Raw genomic sequence first — 24,064 nt, 5'->3', positions numbered from 1 at the left:
ATTCAACTATAAGAAATCTGGTCCAAAAACTCTACTATGCTAAAGATCCTACTTTAGCACTAGCCAATTTAAATAACAATCTTCTACATGGTACAGCCAAACAACTACACGAAGAAATAGAGCATATCCAGAGAAAATATTTTGGAATTGAAAGCCACTTACAAAATGCAATAGATGTCCAACAAACTAGCAACTACTGTACAAATAACAACCTTCTATTAAACACTACAAAAAAGAAATACTAAAGTTTAAAAGTGCCTGCGCTGAAGTACCAAACCTTGTGAATGTGTGTTGCTGCAGGACTTCTTATAAAAGTACCACAAAAACAATGAAGATTCCAAATGATTCCAATGAGCTCTCTACCTTATAGCAGAAAACAAATATGACATTACTGACCCCTTAATACTTTTCAATTACTGCACTGCAAAACTTGGCAACAAACAAACACCTTCATGTGCTATCACAAATAACTTGGAATTATTCCCACTACCAAAACTGCTGCAACAACTAAATTTATATGAGAGCGTCATAATTCAAACAGTGCACCCATTTCAAGCAATAATACGCCTCCAACCAAAAACAGCAAAATAACCTCCCTCTGAATTAGTGAAAGGCATTTGTGGCAAAGTAGTTTATTTACCATTAGATCTCAAAGAAAATGTACACAACTCTAGGAGTGCAAAGGCCAATAGATCAATATTTAATTGTCTTAGTAAATGGCGTACCTACAAAAGACAAAATAATTTGGCAACAACTGGTGGACATACATAAAGTTAGACAAGCCCTGCTATATCTAAAAAACAACAATGAATACTACAAAGAAATTAATATTGAAGAAAACCTGAGAGAAACCATTGAAATAATTCAGGAGTCACCAGAAATTGGTCAATTTAAACTTCTAAATCCTGCAACAGAATCCAATATTTTAGACCATTACACAATTCACCCTTTACACTCTAAGGACACTATAGATGATGCACTGGAAACGTACCAAAGGTGACAAGCCAAAGGATCTCCAATCAGCATATGGGAAAAAAGTATCGAAGCACATGTCTTTCCTCTACTCTTTGATACTGGAAAAGAAGGAAGGTACGATGATAGATCCACACAAATAACAGCATCAGAATGTTGCTCTTTACGAATGTATTCTGACGCCGACCCCAGATTCAGACGAAACGTGGAATACATATTCCACTTTCTCTTTGAAAGTGAACTAGCAACTCTATGCTACAGAGTTGCACACATATTAAAATCAGGTACCCATTTTCAAAATATGTCAGCTATGCAATTATTACAAAAAGGCAAGAAAAAGATGAGGTTTTACAGTCAAGTATTACAAATCATTTAGCAAACATGTGTGGTACAAAAGAATACTGGTTCTGACATCACAGAGATGTACGCTGTATGATAAGAAACCTTGGCCCACCCACTTGGTGTGTTACATTAAGTTGTGCAGAATATGCATGGGAAGATTTACGCAATTTCCTATGCAAAGCAAACAAAAACAAAACAAATATAGATATAAAAACACCAGGAGAACTCTGCTCTCTAGATCCTGTAAATGTATCAAGATATTCCCATCATCACTTCATTGCTATGCTACACTTTATTTGTAATAAGACTGTTCCTCCCCTCTGAGAAGTTCAACACTTCTTTTGGAGAAAAGAATATCAAGCCAGGGGAGCACCACACATCCACATGCTATTATGGATTAAAGATGCTCCTAAACTTGGTCAGGACAGTGATGCCACTGTTTTTCAGTTCAGCCAAAAATATGTCACATGTGAAATCTCTTCACAAACAACACATAGTGACCTTCATGCATATCTTTACAATTTCAAAGACACAAATGTGGGAAATATTTTCGTTGCAAATATAAAAAAAGGGAAACACTACACCAAATGCCGCTTTGGTTTCCCAAGACCAGTTTCAGCAACAGGTCAAGTAAACAACTTCATGTCTTCAGTCAGACATAGTGTCAAAGGTAAATCACCTAAGAACACAAATTACATAGAAAGAACAGAATAATCAAAATATATCAATGATTACAATGCAATCATTGCCCTCCTATGGACTGCAAACATAGACGTGCAGTACATTGAAGCCAATTACACTGCAGTTGCACAATATGTCACAGCCTACTTAACCAAAGCAGAGAAAACAGAGCTTCAGGGCCTCTGTGATGACATATCATCTGACAAAACACTATCACAGAAATTGTACAGCTTAGGCATAAAAATGCTCTCTCATAGAGAATGTGGCTGCTATGAAGCTGCAGACCGTTTAACCGGTACTGCCTTGTATGGAAAATCTGACAATATAGCATAGCTAAGTTTTGATCCTGCTAAATCTAGAAAAAGAGTTCTCAAGTCATATGAGGACATACACACAATAGCCAAAAATGAACCCAGCAGCCAAGACATTTTGAAAAACAATTTAGTAGACACATACTACCGAAACAGGAGTACCACTTTGGAAACCATGTATCTCTACCACATAGCCCAAAACTTCACATACAAAAATAATGTTAAACCAGATGAAAAGAAAGGTAGATACAGAGTTTTAAATTGTGAAGGCAGCTTAGTGAAACTTATCAAATGCAGCTTAATTAATCATATCAAATTGTCATTAAAAACTCCTCAACATAAAGAACTGCATTAAATGTCCCTGATACAACTTTTTAAACCATGGAGAAAAGAAAAAGAGTTACTGGATACATATGACTTCTATGAAGACGCTTTCAAAGCAAATGAAAGAACTAAAAAAGACGTAAATTTTACACCGTACCAAACAATGTTGCACAACTAACAGCAACACAAAGAAGAACTCCAGGCCCAACTACAAGTGGACACTCCCGACAGTAGTCAACCTTCTGTAACAGGAAGCCAAGAACCACTTGGATAGCCACTAATAGCAAATGAGGCAGAATTAGCCATGATAGATGTAGAAAACACAATGGGCCTCATTACGTCCCAGACAGTAACAATGGCGCTATTAGCACCATGGTTGCTGCCGGAACCTTACCGATTCCGCCATGGTGAATGGAGCAATTACCGCCCCATTCAAAGGTTGGCGGGGCGGTAATTCCCCATTCACCATGGCCCTTCCCCATTCCCAAACCAGGCGTTAAGGGAGGACCCGCAAAGGGACCTCGGAATAGGGTGGTAAGGGATTACCGGCACTAGTGCCCTTACCGGTACCGGTGATCCCTTACCGCCCGGGTCGTAATGATGCCCAATATGTCAGTATGAACAAGCTAAAGAAGACTTTGCTGTACTGAAATCAAAACTGAACAATGAGCAGTGTAACATTTTCCAAGCAATAACAAAACAAATTGAACATGGTGTGGAACATGAAAATAAAATGGCACCTGCCAAGGCTACAAACCTACATTGCTATACATGAGTGGTGAAGCTGGTTCAGGCAAAACATTCTTAATCAAAATCATCAGCAAGTTCCTTCAACAACTAATAAACAACAAACTCTCTGCTGTTGTAACTGCCCCCATAGGTTTAACTGCCTACAACATAGGTGGTGTCACTTTACACTGATTACTACTCCTTCCAGTAGAGCACCAAAACAAATGAGACTATTACAAACTTTCCACAGAAGCTGCAATGGAACTATGCAGAGTTTTCAAACAAATGAAAATGCTGCTAATAGATGAATTGAGCATGGTCTCCTACCTAATGTTGGCTTTGATTTACCTCAGATTACAAGAGGTCCTCAAAATAGACTATGAAGAGTTCTTTGGAGGAAAACACATTATTGTTTTCGGAGGTCTTCTTCAATTGACACCAGTGAAAACTGAACCTATCTTTAAAACCTTAGGGCACACACTGTGCCATAAAACTCTTGGCAGCATAGGAAATGTCAACCTTTGGCAACATTTCCAATACAGAGAATTAACAGAAAACATGCGCCAGTTTGCATACCTCAAATACGCCAACATTTTAAAAAGTATTTGAGTTGGTGTACTATCTCAAGAAGCACGATCAATATTAAAAACCAGGCACAGCCATGCACTCTATGGCCACAACTCATGTGCTACTGATGTCATGGAACAATTAACACACAAAAATGTCAATTGTATGTCCTTGATGCCAACTCCTGCAAGCTGTTCAAAATTCAATGAAACAATGTTGAAAAAAGAAATGCAACCAATAGTTGAAATTTGCTCCACAGATAAACTGGACGTACATGGTATGACAGTACCCATGCGTCAACAAGCGACAACAAGACAAGGGGCCGATTCATGGAACAAACGTGCGCCGAAAATCTTCGCGCAAGCAGGCGCAAACAGGCGCAAGCAGGCGCAAGCGGAAAAAAACAGGCGCACGCGTGCGATTCATGGAAGTCCCTGCGCGTGTACACCCCGGGATATGCGCCAAACCCGTGCATGGCGCACAAGTCACTGCAACATCCCGAAAGGCGTGCGCGACGCGCACAGTGAAAGCGCACAAGCTCGGCGCATACACCAGAAAGTGGGCGGGACACGGGGCGCAACGCGCGGAATGGGGAACAACGTGCGAAAATAAGGGCGTAACTGGGGATGTACTGCAGGGAAGCAGACGGAACGCCCACACGCACTCGAACCACACGTATTCATGGAATCGAATAGGGCAAAGCCACGCACAGCCAAAGACACGCACAAGCCGAAACACGTCCGCCACACGAAGGCAGGCGGTAGCGTCCCTGCGCATTACAAAAGTGGCAACATACAGCAATTGGGCCTGTGCGAGCGGGCTACGTGTATATCAGGGGTTCGCGTGAAGTATTTCACGTGATCGGGCCTGGGGGAGCGGGCTACGTGTATTTCAGGGGTTCGCGTGAAGTTTCTCACGCGATCGGGCCTGGGGGAGCGGGCTACGTGTATTTCAGGGGTTCGCGTGAAGTTTCTCACGCGATCGGGCCTGGGGGAGCGGGCTACGTGTATTTCAGGGGTTCGCGTGAAGTTTTTCACGCGATCGGGCCTGGGGGAGCGGGCTACATGTATTTCAGGGGTTCGCGTGAAGTTTTTCACGCGATCGGGCCTGGGGGAGCGGGCTACGTGTATATCAGGGTTCGCGTGAAGTTTCTCACGCGATCGGGCCTGGGGGAGCGGGCTACGTGTATCTCAGGGGTTCGCGTGAAGTTTTTCACACGATCGGGCCTGGGGGAGCGGGCTACGTGTATCTCAGGGGTTCGCGTGAAGTTTCTCACGCGATCGGGCCTGGGGGAGCGGGCTACGTGTATTTCAGGGGTTCGCGTGAAGTTTTTCACGCGATCGGGCCTGGGGGAGCGGGCTACGTGTATATCAGGGGTTCGCGTGAAGTTTCTCACGCGATCGGGCCTGGGGGAGCGGGCTACGTGTATTTCAGGGGTTCGCGTGAAGTTTTCAAGAGATCGGGCCTGGGGGAGCGGGCTACGTGTATATCAGGGGTTCGCGTGAAGTTTCTCACGCGATCGGGCCTGGGGGAGCGGGCTACGTGTATCTCAGGGGTGCGCGGGAAGTTCCACACGCGATTCCATCAGGGTACGTGTATTTCAGGGTACGGGGGAAGTTCCACACGCGAAATCAGCAGGGTACGTGTATTCCAGGGGTGCGCGGGAAGTCCCACACGCGATTCCATCAGGGTACGTGTATTACAGGGTTGCGTGGGAATTTCCACACGCGATTAGCCTGGGTACGTGTGTTCCGGGGTGCCGGGAGCTTTCACACGCGATTGGTGGAAATCCACGTGTGTTCTATCATCACATGCAATGAGGGAAACACCTGCGCGCGTCACGTCACAGACGCGCTCACGCGCTAAGGGCCTTTGGTCCAATGAAATCGCATATGGGTGCTGCCGTGCATACGCGCTAAGGGCCTTTCCTCGAATTACACGCTGACGTGCAGATTTTTCACGTGCCAAATCACTCCGTATCAAGCTGGCCACGCATAAGCACACGGAAGACCACGCTCCTGCCCAGAAGGCCGAACTACTGCCCCCCAGAGCCCCGAGCACGCTCCCACCTGCCATCTGCTGCTGCCTGACTGCCTGCTGCCCACATGCACTGCCATTTGCTGCCTGCATATAAGCCAGGGGTGCTGTTGCTGTGACCACCCCTGCTGGAACCGAAGACTCCCGACTGGGATTCCATCGTTCCACAGCCCGTCCCCAGGACCAAGTTGCCCACCCACTCCTGCCTCTGGGGTTGTCATGTCGGGGCAAACACCATCTGTGACCACTGACAACCCCCGGCCAGAGAGGCAGAGGGGCACCAGCTTCAGTGCCACCGAAGTTGGTGTACTGATGGAGCAAGTCCTGGGGCAGTATGATGCCCTCTTCGGAAGTTCCCGCGCCGACAAGGAAGGACGGACTCGGATCTGGACTGACATCGTGACTGCCATCAACGCGGAGGGGGTGGCAGTCCGCGACTTACAACATGTCAGGAAGCGCTGGGAGGACTTCAGGTCCAGGACCCTGAACAAGGCCCGGCGCCTCTTGAAGGCAGCGGATGCCAAGGGGCGCCGGGGCCACTTGTCGGAAGAACAGATGAGGGTCCTGGAACGCATATCCCCAGAGCTCCACGTCCAGGTCCTTGAGAAGCAGACCCGTCTGGAGTCGAGCGGTGAGTGTACATGCATCCTGATTGTGAGCAGTGCGTGTGGTGATTATTCAGTAGTGTGCAGGTTGCACATCTGTTTGTATGGGGTCGAGTATGGGTGGGGGTGTACAGGGCCGTGGGGCTGACACATGCGAGGGCTGTAATGTGTGAGACATGGATGGTGCTTGTGTGTGTAGGCTTGCATGCCAAATGCAGTTGTGTGGGCACACATGTTTGGATGAATGTGTATGTAAGTAGCAAAAACAAAGAGGTGATGGCTGGAAGGTTTAGACTTAATCTTAACCACTGGCAACGCTCTGGGCAACCCTCCAGACCACCGTTCTTCGCCTGCCAAGCCATTACAGAAGGGAAAGACCATATGCAGATCATGCTTGGCTCCACCCCAAAAGGGGCAGTCCAGCCCGAACTGCTAGGCCACATCCCTTCTGCACGAGACCACAAGCATCCCCAAACATGTTTCGCCCTTGTTGGGGCTCATCAGTGAGGAGTAGCTTGGGTCTCTAGGCCAGCAGGCACGGGACCCACGTCTGGGCATACCCGTCCCACTCCGGGTGACATAGCAAAAACAAAGAGGTGATGGCTGGAAGGTTTAGACTTAATCTTAACCACTGGCAACGCTCTGGGCAACCCTCCAGACCACCGTTCTTCGCCTGCCAAGCCATTACAGAAGGGAAAGACCATATGCAGATCATGCTTGGCTCCACCCCAAAAGGGGCAGTCCAGCCCGAACTGCTAGGCCACATCCCTTCTGCACGAGACCACAAGCATCCCCAAACATGTTTCGCCCTTGTTGGGGCTCATCAGTGAGGAGTAGCTTGGGTCTCTAGGCCAGCAGGCACGGGACCCACGTCTGGGCATACCCGTCCCACTCGGGGTGACATAGCAAAAACAAAGAGGTGATGGCTGGAAGGTTTAGACTTAATCTTAACCACTGGCAACGCTCTGGGCAACCCTCCAGACCACCGTTCTTCGCCTGCTAAGCCATTACAGAAGGGTAAGACCATATGCAGATCATGCTTGGCTCCACCCCAAAAGGGGCAGTCCAGCCTGAACTGCTAGGCCATATCCCTTCTGCACGAGACCACAAGCATCCCCAAACATGTTTCGCCCTTGTTCGGGCTCATCAGTGAGGAGTAGCTTGGGTCTCTAGGCCAGCAGGCACGGGACCCACGTCTGGGCATACCCGTCCCACTCGGGGTGACATAGCAAAAACAAAGAGGTGATGGCTGGAAGGTTTAGACTTAATCTTAACCACTGGCAACACTCTGGGCAACCCTCCAGACCACCGTTCTTCGCCTGCCAAGCCATTACAGAAGGGAAAGACCATATGCAGATCATGCTTGGCTCCACCCCAAAAGGGGCAGTCCAGCCCGAACTGCTAGGCCACATCCCTTTTGCACGAGACCACAAGCATCCCCAAACATGTTTCGCCCTTGTTGGGGCTCATCAGTGAGGAGTAGCTTGGGTCTCTAGGCCAGCAGGCACGGGACCCACGTCTGGGCATACCCGTCCCACTCGGGGTGACATAGCAAAAACAAAGAGGTGATGGCTGGAAGGTTTAGACTTAATCTTAACCACTGGCAACGCTCTGGGCAACCCTCCAGACCACCGTTCTTCGCCTGCCAAGCCATTACAGAAGGGAAAGACCATATGCAGATCATGCTTGGCTCCACCCCAAAAGGGGCAGTCCAGCCCGAACTGCTAGGCCACATCCCTTCTGCACGAGACCAAAAGCATCCCCAAACATGTTTCGCCCTTGTTGGGGCTCATCAGTGAGGAGTAGCTTGGGTCTCTAGGCCAGCAGGCACGGGACCCACGTCTGGGCATACCCGTCCCACTCCGGGTGACATAGCAAAAACAAAGAGGTGATGGCTGGAAGGTTTAGACTTAATCTTAACCACTGGCAACGCTCTGGGCAACCCTCCAGACCACCGTTCTTCGCCTGCCAAGCCATTACAGAAGGGAAAGACCATATGCAGATCATGCTTGGCTCCACCCCAAAAGGGGCAGTCCAGCCCGAACTGCTAGGCCACATCCCTTTTGCACGAGACCACAAGCATCCCCAAACATGTTTCGCCCTTGTTGGGGCTCATCAGTGAGGAGTAGCTTGGGTCTCGAGGCCAGCAGGCACGGGACCCACGTCTGGGCATACCCGTCCCACTCGGGGTGACATAGCAAAAACAAAGAGGTGATGGCTGGAAGGTTTAGACTTAATCTTAACCACTGGCAACGCTCTGGGCAACCCTCCAGACCACCGTTCTTCGCCCGCCAAGCCATTACAGAAGGGAAAGACCATATGCAGATCATGCTTGGCTCCACCCCAAAAGGGGCAGTCCAGCCCGAACTGCTAGGCCACATCCCTTCTGCACGAGACCAAAAGCATCCCCAAACATGTTTCGCCCTTGTTGGGGCTCATCAGTGAGGAGTAGCTTGGGTCTCTAGGCCAGCAGGCACGGGACCCACGTCTGGGCATACCCGTCCCACTCCGGGTGACATAGCAAAAACAAAGAGGTGATGGCTGGAAGGTTTATACTTAATCTTAACCACTGGCAACGCTCTGGGCAACCCTCCAGACCACCGTTCTTCGCCTGCCAAGCCATTACAGAAGGGAAAGACCATATGCAGATCATGCTTGGCTCCACCCCAAAAGGGGCAGTCCAGCCCGAACTGCTAGGCCACATCCCTTCTGCACGAGACCACAAGCATCCCCAAACATGTTTCGCCCTTGTTGGGGCTCATCAGTGAGGAGTAGCTTGGGTCTCTAGGCCAGCAGGCACGGGACCCACGTCTGGGCATACCCGTCCCACTCGGGGTGACATAGCAAAAACAAAGAGGTGATGGCTGGAAGGTTTAGAATTAATCTTAACCACTGGCAACGCTCTGGGCAACCCTCCAGACCACCGTTCTTCGCCTGCCAAGCCATTACAGAAGGGAAAGACCATATGCAAATCATGCTTGGCTCAACCCCAAAAGGGGCAGTCCAGCCCGAACTGCTAGGCCACATCACTTCTGCACGAGACCACAAGCATCCCCAAACATGTTTCGCCCTTGTTGGGGCTCATCAGTGAGGAGTAGCTTGGGTCTCTAGGCCAGCAGGCACGGGACCCACGTCTGGGCATACCCGTCCCACTCGGGGTGACATAGCAAAAACAAAGAGGTGATGGCTGGAAGGTTTAGACTTAATCTTAACCACTGGCAACGCTCTGGGCAACCCTCCAGACCACCGTTCTTCGCCTGCCAAGCCATTACAGAAGGGAAAGACCATATGCAGATCATGCTTGGCTCCACCCCAAAAGGTGCAGTCCAGCCCGAACTGCTAGGCCACATCCCTTCTGCACGAGACCACAAGCATCCCCAAACATGTTTCGCCCTTGTTGGGGCTCATCAGTGAGGAGTAGCTTGGGTCTCTAGGCCAGCAGGCACGGGACCCACGTCTGAGCATACCCGTCCCACTCGGGGTGACATAGCAAAAACAAAGAGGTGATGGCTGGAAGGTTTAGACTTAATCTTAACCACTGGCAACGCTCTGGGCAACCCTCCCGACCACCGTTCTTAGCCTGCCAAGCCATTATAGAAGGGAAAGACCATATGCAGATCATGCTTGGCTCCACCCCAAAAGGGGCAGTCCAGCCCGAACTGCTAGGCCACATCCCTTCTGCACGAGACCACAAGCATCCCCAATCATGTTTCGCCCTTGTTGGGGCTCATCAGTGAGGAGGAGCTTGGGTCTCTAGGCCAGCAGGCACGGGACCCACGTCTGGGCATACCCGTCCTTGTGGTCTCGTGCAAAAGGGATGTGACCTAGCAGTTCGGGCTGGACTACCCCTTTGGGGGTGGGACCAAGCCTGATTTTCATATGGTTTTTCCCCTTTTGTAATGGCTTGGCAGGCGAAGAACGATGGTCTGGAGGGTTGCCCAGAGCAATGCCAGAGGTCAAGATTTATTCTAAACCTTCCAGCCATCAACTCTTTTGTTTTGCTATTGTCACCCCGAGTGGGAAGGGTATGCCCAGACGTGGGTCCCTTGCCTGCTGGGCCTAGAGACCCAAGCTACTCCTCACTGATGACGCCCAACAAGGCTGAAACATGTCTGGGGATGCTTGTGGTCTCGGGCAAAAGGGATGTGACTTAGCAGTTCGGGCTGGACTACCCCTTTGGGGGTGGGACCAAGCCTGATTTGCATATGGTTTTTCCCCTTTTGTAATGGCTTGGCAGGCGAAGAACGATGGTCTGGAGGGTTGCCCAGAGCAATGCCAGAGGTCAAGATTTATTCTAAACCTTCCAGCCATCAACTCTTTTGTTTTGCTATTGTCACCCCGTGTGGGAAGGGTATGCCCAGACGTGGGTCCCTTGCCTTCTGGGCCTAGAGACCCAAGCTACTCCTCACTGATGACGCCCAACAAGGCTGAAACATGTCTGGGGATGCTTGTGGTCTCGTGCAAAAGGGATGTGACCTAGCAGTTCGGGCTGGACTACCCCTTTGGGGGTGGGACCAAGCCTGATTTGCATATGGTTTCTCCCCTTTTGTAATGGCTTGGCAGGCGAAGAACGATGGTCTGGAGGGTTGCCCAGAGCAATGCCAGAGGTCAAGATTTATTCTAAACCTTCCAGCCATCAACTCTTTTGTTTTGCTATTGTCACCCCGAGTGGGAAGGGTATGCCCAGACGTGGGTCCCTTGCCTGCTGGGCCTAGAGACCCAAGCTACTCCTCACTGATGACGCCCAACAAGGCTGAAACATGTCTGGGGATGCTTGTGGTCTCGTGCAAAAGGGATGTGACCTAGCAGTTCGGGCTGGACTACCCCTTTGGGGGTGGGACCAAGCCTGATTTGCATATGGTTTTTCCCCTTTTGTAATGGCTTGGCAGGCGAAGAACGATGGTCTGGAGGGTTGCCCAGAGCAATGCCAGAGGTCAAGATTTATTCTAAACCTTCCAGCCATCAACTCTTTTGTTTTGCTATTGTCACCCCGAGTGGGAAGGGTATGCCCAGACGTGGGTCCCTTGCCTGCTGGGCCTAGAGACCTAAGCTACTCCTCACTGATGATGCCCACCAAGGCTGAAACATGTCTTGGGATGCTTGTGGTCTCGTGCAAAAGGGATGTGACCTAGCAGTTCGGGCTGGACTACCCTTTTGGGGGTGGGTCCAAGCCTGATTTGCATATGGTTTTTCCCCTTTTGTAATGGCTTGGCAGGCGAAGAACGATGGTCTGGAGGGTTGCCCAGAGCAATGCCAGAGGTCAAGATTTATTCTAAACCTTCCAGCCATCAACTCTTTTGTTTTGCTATTGTCACCCCGAGTGGGAAGGGTATGCCCAGACGTGGGTCCCTTGCCTGCTGGGCCTAGAGACCCAAGCTACTCCTCACTGATGACGCCCAACAAGGCTGAAACATGTCTGGGGATGCTTGTGGTCTCGTGCAAAAGGGATGTGACCTAGCAGTTCGGGCTGGACTACCCCTTTGGGGGTGGGACCAAGCCTGATTTGCATATGGTTTTTCCCCTTTTGTAATGGTTTGGCAGGCGAAGAACGATGGTCTGGAGCGTTGCCCAGAGCAATGCCAGAGGTCAAGATTTATTCTAAACCTTCCAGCCATCAACTCTTTTGTTTTGCTATTGTGTATGTAAGTAGACATGTCCGTGATGTCACGCATGTATGTTGTTTTCGGCTGCATGTATCAGCACTGTGTACATGTGCATGTGTGTTTATTTGACAAGGGTGCAACAGTGATGCAACATGGATGCATGTGACAGCGGTATGTGGAAGCCTGATTGGCAGATGTGACATGGATGCCCGTCTGAACAGTGCGACCCTTGGCAGAGGTGTACACATGCATGCAAGTGTGGTGGTGTGTGTACATGTGTGGTGCACTTCCTGTGTTGCATGTGATGTCTGGCTCACCTTTGGCTGCTCATGCTGTTGTATGTGTATGGATGGTGGTGGCAGTTGCGATATGGCTGTGGTATGGCTCATGTGTGCGAGTTGTAATGACATGTGTGTTGGGGATTGTGATGACATGTCTGAGGTTTGCCAATGCCACTCATGTACAACTGTCATGTGTGTATGTGTCCATTGTACAGTGCCCTGATGCCTGTGTTTTGTTTCTCCCTGTCTGCAGCGTCAACTGATGAAGAGGGCGGAGAAGGTGCTGTGGAGCACAGCGGCGGGGATCCGACCGCCAGCCGGAGACGCAAGGCCCGGCTCCCCTCCCAGGTTGTCATCTGGCCGGGGAGTGAGGAGTCCGGTGCCGCGTCCCAGGCCACAGCAGCCGGGGGAGGTCCAAGAGGCGGAGGTTGGAGTTGGACTCCTCGGCAACAGAAGGGGCAGCTGGGACCCGACAGGGCCCAACAGGGGAAGATGGCACAGAGTCATCCAGGTTGGTGGGGGGTTTGGTGGAGGAGGAGGCCGTGCAAGCACCAGAGACGGGGTCTGGAGGTGGGGATCCCACTGGTGCTAGTGGTGCAGTGCAGGACCAGGGACAGGAGGCAGCACAGGCCGCCGCAGAGGTGCCTGTGTGCAATCCTGTCCCCGATCCTGTCCCTGCATCATCTTGCACCAGCAGGGATGCCTACGTCTAGACCCGTTTTCAGGCAGGGGATGAGCTCACGTCAACTGGCCTTCCTCTGCCTGCGGACGTGGCTATCCAGGTCTGGGTTGAGCCTGTCCTGGCTGGTGTGGCGTTGCGTCAACGGGCCATGCGAGGTGACCTGCAGTCTTTTCATGGAGAGACTGCACGTCATCTCGAATGGCTCGTTGACCACGTCAGCCTGCTGGGACAGGTCACCCAGGCCGGATTCCTCCGTCTGATGGGGCTTGCTCCGACCCCCTCCTCAACTGGACCCCCTACGCGCCAGTCGTCCTCTGTGCCATCTTCCCATCCATCAGTCACCTGGGTGCCCTGTGGAGCTGCCTCTGATGGTGCGGCCAGGCTGGTGGAGGAGGCATCCCTGCCACAGTCGGGAGTCGGACGTCCAGCAGGGGTGGCCACATCTACGAGTGCACTCCAGCCGGCGGAGGATGTGCAGGCAGCAGGAGGCAGTGTACGGGCAGAGGCACAGCAGCAGCAGCAACGTGGTGGGAGCCATGAAGGCTTGGGTCCTTCGACATCGGAGGGGCAGGCATCGGCCGGAGGGCAGGAGGACCCAGGACAGAGAGTGTCTTTCGTGTGGCAGCGGTTGGGCCATGCCATAGATGTGGAGCGGCAGCGGGCGGAAGAGGCACGGCTCACAATGGTCAGGCCGGAGAACTCCATGCTGAGGGCCCTGAGGCGGGTCGAGTGCCTAGAGGCAATCCGCAGGGGTTTGGAGGTGAAGACGTCGACGGCCCTGCGGACCCTCGGGGCCATGGAGGAGGACCGCCTCCGGGACATTGAGGAGGAGTTCGATGATGCCCTGGCCCGGAACATCCACAAGTGAGCCGTGAAACTAGCCCGCTGCCCTTGTACATAGTTTCTAGGTAGTGTTAGGTTTCATTTTTGTTTTTATTTTATTTGGATCTTTCGGACATTGGCCACATTTTTGTATATAGTTTATTTTATTAGTTAGTGTAGTTAGATAGCTTTCCTTTATTTTGTTGGGATAATGGACCCTGGATTGTTCCCATGTACATACTTGACAGTTGGATTGTATTTGTTTTTCTATTTTTAACCATGGAGCAATGGCTTTCTTTTTTATTTCCCATTGGATTTTGTTTTGTGGACATTGACTTTGGACATTACTTTGGATTTTTCTTTTTGGTTTTGCTTTTTTTGACGGACATGCTTCTTTTCATTTTTGTACATTCACGTTTCTGTTTCTTCATTTTTTATTCTATTGATGTTTCCTTTAATACATATTATTTTTGGTGAACTTCAATGTGTGGTATCTCATTGGTTTCATGCATTTCATGATATGTGTTTTGAGATTCACTGACACCCATTGGGTGTATGTGAGGGAAATGTGTTTGTTTCGGAACTTGCAATTGGTGTTCTGTGATGTAATTGCAAATTATGAGTGGGTGGATGCAATACTCGGGTGGGTGTTTTGCATTTGGAGGCTGACCATAGGGACCAGGGATCTAGATTGTGATGACATGTTGGCTGGGGAACATGAGTTGCACATGGGTGGGGGCCTGCTGGCAGGTGCCCCACAGTGCTGGGGGGTGGGGGTGGTGGGAGACATGGGTAGGGGCCTGGTGGAGGCTGCCCCTGCACTGCTGGGGGGTGGGGGTGGTGGGGAACATGAGTTGGACATGGGTGAGGGCCTGATGGCAGGTGCCTCACAGTGCCGGGGGGTGGGGGTGGTGTGAGACATGGGTGGGGGCCTGGTGGAGGCTGCCCCTGCACTGCTGGGGGGTGGGGGTGGTGGGAGACATGGATGGGGGCCTGGTGGTGGGTGCCCCTGGTGGCTGGGGGGTGGGGGTGGTGGGAGACATGGGTGGGGGCCTGGTGGAGGCTGCCCCTGGTGGCTGGGGGGTGGGGGTGGTGGGAGACATGGGTGGGGGCTGGTGGAGGCTGCCCCTGGTGGCTGGGGGGTGGGGGTGGTGGGGAACATGAGTTGGACATGGGTGGGGGCCTTCTGGCAGGTGCCCCACAGTGCTGGGGGGTGGAGGTGGTGGGGAACATGAGTTGGACATGGGTGGGGGCCTGCTGACAGGTGCCCCACGGTGCTGGGGGGTGGGGGTGGTGGGGAACATGAGTTGGACATGGGTGGGGGCCTGCTGGCAGGTGCCCCACGGTGCTGGGGGGTGGGGGTGGTGGGGAACATGAGTTGGACAAGGGTGGGGGCCTGCTGGCAGGTGCCCCACGGTGCTGGGGGGTGGGGGTGGTGGGGAACATGAGTTGGACATGGGTGGGGGCCTGCTGGCAGGTGCCCCACAGTGCTGGGGGGTGGGGGTGGTGTGAGACATGGGTGGGGGCCTGGTGGAGGCTGCACCTGGTGGCTGGGGGGTGGGGGTGGTGTGAGACATGGTGGGGGCCTGGTGGTGGGTGCCCCTGCACTGCTGGGGGGTGGGGGTGGTGGGAGACATGGGTGGGGCCTGGTGGAGGGTGCCCCTGGTGACTGGGGGTGCAGGGGGACATGCGTTGGTGGGCAGTAGTGCAAGTTGACATGTGGGTTGGCTGGGGGTCATGGCATGGTGGATGGTGTGCCTGCAGGACATGTGCAGGGTAGGCCCCTGTGGTGTGAGCCACCTGCAGGGGCCGTGGAGGGTGTAGAGGGAACACCTGGGAGGACCCACACGTGCAATTCACGTGTGGTGCTCCCCACGCACCCCTGTAATACACGTACCCTGATGGAATCGTGTGTGGAACTTCCCGCGCACCCCTGGAATACACGTACCCTGCTGAAATCGCGTGTGGCACTTCCCGTGCACCCCTGGAATACACGTACCCTGCTGATTTCGCGTGTGAAACTTCCCCCGCACCCTGAAATACACGCGATGGAATCGCGTGTGGAACTTCCCGCGCACCCCTGAAATACACGTACCCTGCAAAAATCGCGTGTGTAACTTCCCCTGCACCCTGAAATACACGTACCCTGCTGATATCGCGTGTGGAACTTCACGCGCACCCCGAAATACACGTACCCTGATGGAATCGCGTGTGGAACTTCCCGCGCACCCCTGAGATACGCGTACCCTGCTCGCGCGGGCCCAGTCGCGTGTGGAAATTCCCGCGCACCCCTGTAATACACGTACCCTGATGGAATCGCGTGTGGGACTTCCCGCGCACCCCTGGAATACACGTACCCTGCTGATTTTGCATGTAAAACTTCCCCCGCACCCCGAAATACACATACCCTGATGGAATCGCGCGTGGAACTTCCCGCGCACCCCTGAGATACGCGTACCCTGCTCGCACGGGCCCAATCGCGTGTGGAAATTCCCGCGCATCCCTGAAATACACGTACCCTGCTGTAATCACGTGTGTAACTTCCCCTGCATCCTGAAATACACATACCCTGCTGATATCGCGTGTGGAACTTCACACGCACCCCAAAAAACATGTACCCTGATGGAATCGCGTGTGGAACTTCCCGCGCACCCCTGAGATACGTGTACCCTGCTCGCACGGGCCCAGTCACGTGTGGAAATTCCTGCGCACCCCTGTAATACACGTACCCTGATGGAATTGCGTGTGGGACTTCCCGCGCACCCCTGGAATACACGTACCCTGCTGATTTCGCGTGTGGAACTTCCCCCGCACCCTGAAATACACGTACCCTGATGGAATCGCGTGTGGAACTTCCCGCGCACCCCTGAAATACGCATACCCTGCTCGCACTGGGCCAATCGCGTGAGGTACTTCCCGCGCACCCCAGTGATACACGTAGCCCGCTTATGTGCTGGTACAGGGTTAGCGCAGCCCTTTGCACTGGATTGGGTATATTGATGGCTTTTCCCTGCACGAGAGGCGTTCTTGGGGGCGTAACTGGCGCTGCTGCAGGGTCGCTGCGCCACTGTGCGCCACGGCTGGTTTTGGTGGCTGGAATCCATGAATACGCTGTGCGCGGAAATGGATTTTAGTGCACGCGGCTGGCGCAGGGATTCGCACGCGCACATTGTGCGCCAGCCGCATGCGCCACTTGTGCGCTGAATTCTATGAATTACCCTCTAAACAGCTTAGAAAACTCTATCTCCGGGACAGCTGGTCTAGAGAAATTATTAAAATTATCTTTAAACTATAGAGTAATGCTTAAACGTAACCTTGACGTGGGGCAATGACTAGTTAATGGAGCACTTGGTACAGTTGTTGGCTTTCAAACATACCCACGTGACAACAACATTCAATTTGTCAATATTATCTTTGACAAACTATAAGAAGTTAAAAGGATAGGACACTCAACAGCCCGCTTCCTTCTTTTCAAAGACATGTATGTACATAGAGAACAATGTTCACCAACTCTAGCACACGCAGTTACCATTCACAAATCACAAGGTCTTACCCTAGATAAAGCATTAATAGATATTGGTATCACAGTCTTTAAAGAAGGCATGAGCTATGTAGCACTATCACACTTACGTACACTTGAGGGGCTATTTCCAATCAAGTTTGATGCAAGTAAAGTAAATGCAGATATTCCTTGCATTCTAGAATACAATAGGCTGCGTTCACTCTACACCCCCATGTAAAAACCTATCCTGTTCCACAAAAAGCAAAACGTTGCAAAAGAAAACTACTTCAAACTGAAATGATACAGGAAATCACTGCCATCCCTCCAAAGAAAAAAAAAGAAACTAATACTTCATCAAGTACCAACACCGAAGAAGAATCTACTGGTCAAAGTAACTCAACTTCTTCTTCAAGGAAGCAGCACACACTGCGAACAAATTACTTCGACACCGAACTGTCAGGTCCATTCAAATTTCCAAATATAACTGCTGTAAATTGCTATGCAAATGTAGCAATAAATATTCCATTCCAATTGCCACCAATTATTGAGAACATTTACTTACACAGTGGAGACCAAATGTGTTTGCAAATGTTAGTCCTTCATAGAAATGCAACCAACAATCCTGACAACACTTACCGTATTCAGGGAATAAGACAAGAATTGGACTACTGTGCTGGAATTGTCAAATTCATTATAAACTCACAAGTAGATCCATAAGAATTTCTAATGTACTTACTACAGTTAGTGGAAAACAAAAACATACCTATAAATGAAATCTTTCAGATTTCATACATGCGGAAACATACATGCACTCTCTGCAGCCATGTGGCACAGGAACAAGTCCCTAATGAACGCTTTGTGTATGTATCCATACCTAACTGTGAATCCATTCCATTTCAGCAACTTGTACAAAATGCAAACCATGGCAGATTATGTACTACATGCAATTCAGATAATCGCTCCACCTTACAAATACAGACACATAGTAAATACGTAATAGTAATGCTTTTACGTTACAATGCAGATGGTACCAAAAACAACTGTAAACTGACTGGATTCACACTTGGTCAAGTAGCACTTGGTAAGAAAACCTTCCCAACAATAGGTATAATCTACCACGCTGGAACCACAACCAATCCAGGTCACTACACTGCATATATAAAAAAGAATTGTGGATGGTTTGAATGTAATGATAGTACCATTACTCTAAAGCAGAGATTACCAGCAAATCTTGTAAACGCTTACTTAATATTCTTAAAACCAAAATATAATACATAATCTGTGTATGAACATAATCAAAACTTAAACATGTATCTAACTGCCCCAAAATTCTGCAACAAGCTAACAGATAAATAAATACCACTAAAATGTAACAAGATATGCACAGTTAGAATATACCAACAGGTATCTAACTGCCCCAAGATTCTGCAACAAGCAAACATATGAATAAATATCACTAAAATCAAACAAGAAATAAACAGAATACGCCAACAGGTATCGAACTGCACCAACAAATCTGAAACAAGTAAACAGATAAATAAATGCCACTAAAACCAAACATGAAATATACAGTTAGAATATGCCAACAAGTATCTAACTGCCCCAAAAATATGTAACAACCCAACAGATAGATACATAGCATAACATTTGAAATAAACAATTAGAATATGCCAACAGGTATTTAATTGCCCCAAAAATCTGCAACAAGCCAACAGATAAAAGATTAGCAAGAAACAAGAAATACACACTAAAACAATGAAAGGAATATATTGTACCACAACATAGAAGGTTTTTTTTTTTTTTATCCAGCATGGATTTCTTTTCCCACAGACCCAATGATTTAGAAAACAAACACAGAAACTGAGCAAATTGTGTAGTACACAGGTTTGAACTATAGTACTTGTAAAGTACTAAATATGAGGGTAAAAAAACAGAAATTCCTATTATGCAATGCAATAACTCATTATGAACTAACTACTCTAACATGTGATCTTTTCTTTTATTACAGAGATCGAAAAAGTGTGTCTGGTCCAGTTACCCATGTCATGAAAAACTGCATACAACCACAAAAAACTCAACCTGTAAGTATAAAATAAATAGACTCACAAACACTGCAGTCCTTGTTACAAACTCTACAATCTTAACTTCATAGCCTAGCCAAAACTTCACATACAAACTCTACAAATGAAACAGTACACAAACCTTTGAGTTGTGGATATTTGCCAGAGGTCAAGATTTATTCTAAACCTTCCAGCCATCAACTCTTTTGTTTTGCTATTGTCACCCCGAGTGGGAAGGGTATGCCCAGACGTGGGTCCCTTGCCTGCTGGGCCTAGAGACCTAAGCTACTCCTCACTGATGATGCCCACCAAGGCTGAAACATGTCTGGGGATGCTTGTGGTCTCGTGCAAAAGGGATGTGACCTAGCAGTTCGGGCTGGACTACCCTTTTGGGGGTGGGTCCAAGCCTGATTTGCATATGGTTTTTCCCCTTTTGTAATGGCTTGGCAGGCGAAGAACGATGGTCTGGAGGGTTGCCCAGAGCAATGCCAGAGGTCAAGATTTATTCTAAACCTTCCAGCCATCAACTCTTTTGTTTTGCTATTGTCACCCCGAGTGGGAAGGGTATGCCCAGACGTGGGTCCCTTGCCTGCTGGGCCTAGAGACCCAAGCTACTCCTCACTGATGACGCCCAACAAGGCTGAAACATGTCTGGGGATGCTTGTGGTCTCGTGCAAAAGGGATGTGACCTAGCAGTTCGGGCTGGACTACCCCTTTGGGGGTGGGACCAAGCCTGATTTGCATATGGTTTTTCCCCTTTTGTAATGGTTTGGCAGGCGAAGAACGATGGTCTGGAGCGTTGCCCAGAGCAATGCCAGAGGTCAAGATTTATTCTAAACCTTCCAGCCATCAACTCTTTTGTTTTGCTATTGTGTATGTAAGTAGACATGTCCGTGATGTCACGCATGTATGTTGTTTTCGGCTGCATGTATCAGCACTGTGTACATGTGCATGTGTGTTTATTTGACAAGGGTGCAACAGTGATGCAACATGGATGCATGTGACAGCGGTATGTGGAAGCCTGATTGGCAGATGTGACATGGATGCCCGTCTGAACAGTGCGACCCTTGGCAGAGGTGTACACATGCATGCAAGTGTGGTGGTGTGTGTACATGTGTGGTGCACTTCCTGTGTTGCATGTGATGTCTGGCTCACCTTTGGCTGCTCATGCTGTTGTATGTGTATGGATGGTGGTGGCAGTTGCGATATGGCTGTGGTATGGCTCATGTGTGCGAGTTGTAATGACATGTGTGTTGGGGATTGTGATGACATGTCTGAGGTTTGCCAATGCCACTCATGTACAACTGTCATGTGTGTATGTGTCCATTGTACAGTGCCCTGATGCCTGTGTTTTGTTTCTCCCTGTCTGCAGCGTCAACTGATGAAGAGGGCGGAGAAGGTGCTGTGGAGCACAGCGGCGGGGATCCGACCGCCAGCCGGAGACGCAAGGCCCGGCTCCCCTCCCAGGTTGTCATCTGGCCGGGGAGTGAGGAGTCCGGTGCCGCGTCCCAGGCCACAGCAGCCGGGGGAGGTCCAAGAGGCGGAGGTTGGAGTTGGACTCCTCGGCAACAGAAGGGGCAGCTGGGACCCGACAGGGCCCAACAGGGGAAGATGGCACGGAGTCATCCAGGTTGGTGGGGGGTTTGGTGGAGGAGGAGGCCGTGCAAGCACCAGAGACGGGGTCTGGAGGTGGGGATCCCACTGGTGCTAGTGGTGCAGTGCAGGACCAGGGACAGGAGGCAGCACAGGCCGCCGCAGAGGTGCCTGTGTGCAATCCTGTCCCCGATCCTGTCCCTGCATCATCTTGCACCAGCAGGGATGCCTACGTCTAGACCCGTTTTCAGGCAGGGGATGAGCTCACGTCAACTGGCCTTCCTCTGCCTGCGGACGTGGCTATCCAGGTCTGGGTTGAGCCTGTCCTGGCTGGTGTGGCGTTGCGTCAACGGGCCATGCGAGGTGACCTGCAGTCTTTTCATGGAGAGACTGCACGTCATCTCGAATGGCTCGTTGACCACGTCAGCCTGCTGGGACAGGTCACCCAGGCCGGATTCCTCCGTCTGATGGGGCTTGCTCCGACCCCCTCCTCAACTGGACCCCCTACGCGCCAGTCGTCCTCTGTGCCATCTTCCCATCCATCAGTCACCTGGGTGCCCTGTGGAGCTGCCTCTGATGGTGCGGCCAGGCTGGTGGAGGAGGCATCCCTGCCACAGTCGGGAGTCGGAGGTCCAGCAGGGGTGGCCACATCTACGAGTGCACTCCAGCCGGCGGAGGATGTGCAGGCAGCAGGAGGCAGTGTACGGGCAGAGGCACAGCAGCAGCAGCAACGTGGTGGGAGCCATGAAGGCTTGGGTCCTTCGACATCGGAGGGGCAGGCATCGGCCGGAGGGCAGGAGGACCCAGGACAGAGAGTGTCTTTCGTGTGGCAGCGGTTGGGCCATGCCATAGATGTGGAGCGGCAGCGGGCGGAAGAGGCACGGCTCACAATGGTCAGGCCGGAGAACTCCATGCTGAGGGCCCTGAGGCGGGTCGAGTGCCTAGAGGCAATCCGCAGGGGTTTGGAGGTGAAGACGTCGACGGCCCTGCGGACCCTCGGGGCCATGGAGGAGGACCGCCTCCGGGACATTGAGGAGGAGTTCGATGATGCCCTGGCCCGGAACATCCACAAGTGAGCCGTGAAACTAGCCCGCTGCCCTTGTACATAGTTTCTAGGTAGTGTTAGGTTTCATTTTTGTTTTTATTTTATTTGGATCTTTCGGACATTGGCCACATTTTTGTATATAGTTTATTTTATTAGTTAGTGTAGTTAGATAGCTTTCCTTTATTTTGTTGGGATAATGGACCCTGGATTGTTCCCATGTACATACTTGACAGTTGGATTGTATTTGTTTTTCTATTTTTAACCATGGAGCAATGGCTTTCTTTTTTATTTCCCATTGGATTTTGTTTTGTGGACATTGACTTTGGACATTACTTTGGATTTTTCTTTTTGGTTTTGCTTTTTTTGACGGACATGCTTCTTTTCATTTTTGTACATTCACGTTTCTGTTTCTTCATTTTTTATTCTATTGATGTTTCCTTTAATACATATTATTTTTGGTGAACTTCAATGTGTGGTATCTCATTGGTTTCATGCATTTCATGATATGTGTTTTGAGATTCACTGACACCCATTGGGTGTATGTGAGGGAAATGTGTTTGTTTCGGAACTTGCAATTGGTGTTCTGTGATGTAATTGCAAATTATGAGTGGGTGGATGCAATACTCGGGTGGGTGTTTTGCATTTGGAGGCTGACCATAGGGACCAGGGATCTAGATTGTGATGACATGTTGGCTGGGGAACATGAGTTGCACATGGGTGGGGGCCTGCTGGCAGGTGCCCCACAGTGCTGGGGGGTGGGGGTGGTGGGAGACATGGGTAGGGGCCTGGTGGAGGCTGCCCCTGCACTGCTGGGGGGTGGGGGTGGTGGGGAACATGAGTTGGACATGGGTGAGGGCCTGATGGCAGGTGCCTCACAGTGCCGGGGGGTGGGGGTGGTGTGAGACATGGGTGGGGGCCTGGTGGAGGCTGCCCCTGCACTGCTGGGGGGTGGGGGTGGTGGGAGACATGGATGGGGGCCTGGTGGTGGGTGCCCCTGGTGGCTGGGGGGTGGGGGTGGTGGGAGACATGGGTGGGGGCCTGGTGGAGGCTGCCCCTGGTGGCTGGGGGGTGGGGGTGGTGGGAGACATGGGTGGGGGCTGGTGGAGGCTGCCCCTGGTGGCTGGGGGGTGGGGGTGGTGGGGAACATGAGTTGGACATGGGTGGGGGCCTTCTGGCAGGTGCCCCACAGTGCTGGGGGGTGGAGGTGGTGGGGAACATGAGTTGGACATGGGTGGGGGCCTGCTGACAGGTGCCCCACGGTGCTGGGGGGTGGGGGTGGTGGGGAACATGAGTTGGACATGGGTGGGGGCCTGCTGGCAGGTGCCCCACGGTGCTGGGGGGTGGGGGTGGTGGGGAACATGAGTTGGACAAGGGTGGGGGCCTGCTGGCAGGTGCCCCACGGTGCTGGGGGGTGGGGGTGGTGGGGAACATGAGTTGGACATGGGTGGGGGCCTGCTGGCAGGTGCCCCACAGTGCTGGGGGGTGGGGGTGGTGTGAGACATGGGTGGGGGCCTGGTGGAAGCTGCACCTGGTGGCTGGGGGGTGGGGGTGGTGTGAGACATGGTGGGGGCCTGGTGGTGGGTGCCCCTGCACTGCTGGGGGGTGGGGGTGGTGGGAGACATGGGTGGGGCCTGGTGGAGGGTGCCCCTGGTGACTGGGGGTGCAGGGGGACATGCGTTGGTGGGCAGTAGTGCAAGTTGACATGTGGGTTGGCTGGGGGTCATGGCATGGTGGATGGTGTGCCTGCAGGACATGTGCAGGGTAGGCCCCTGTGGTGTGAGCCACCTGCAGGGGCCGTGGAGGGTGTAGAGGGAACACCTGGGAGGACCCACACGTGCAATTCACGTGTGGTGCTCCCCACGCACCCCTGTAATACACGTACCCTGATGGAATCGTGTGTGGAACTTC

The sequence above is a fragment of the Ambystoma mexicanum genome, chromosome 1p (assembly GCF_040938575.1).
Source record: "Ambystoma mexicanum isolate Mex_15411 chromosome 1p, UKY_AmexF1_1, whole genome shotgun sequence".
NCBI lineage: Eukaryota > Metazoa > Chordata > Amphibia > Caudata > Ambystomatidae > Ambystoma > Ambystoma mexicanum.
This window is presented reverse-complemented; position numbering follows the sequence as displayed.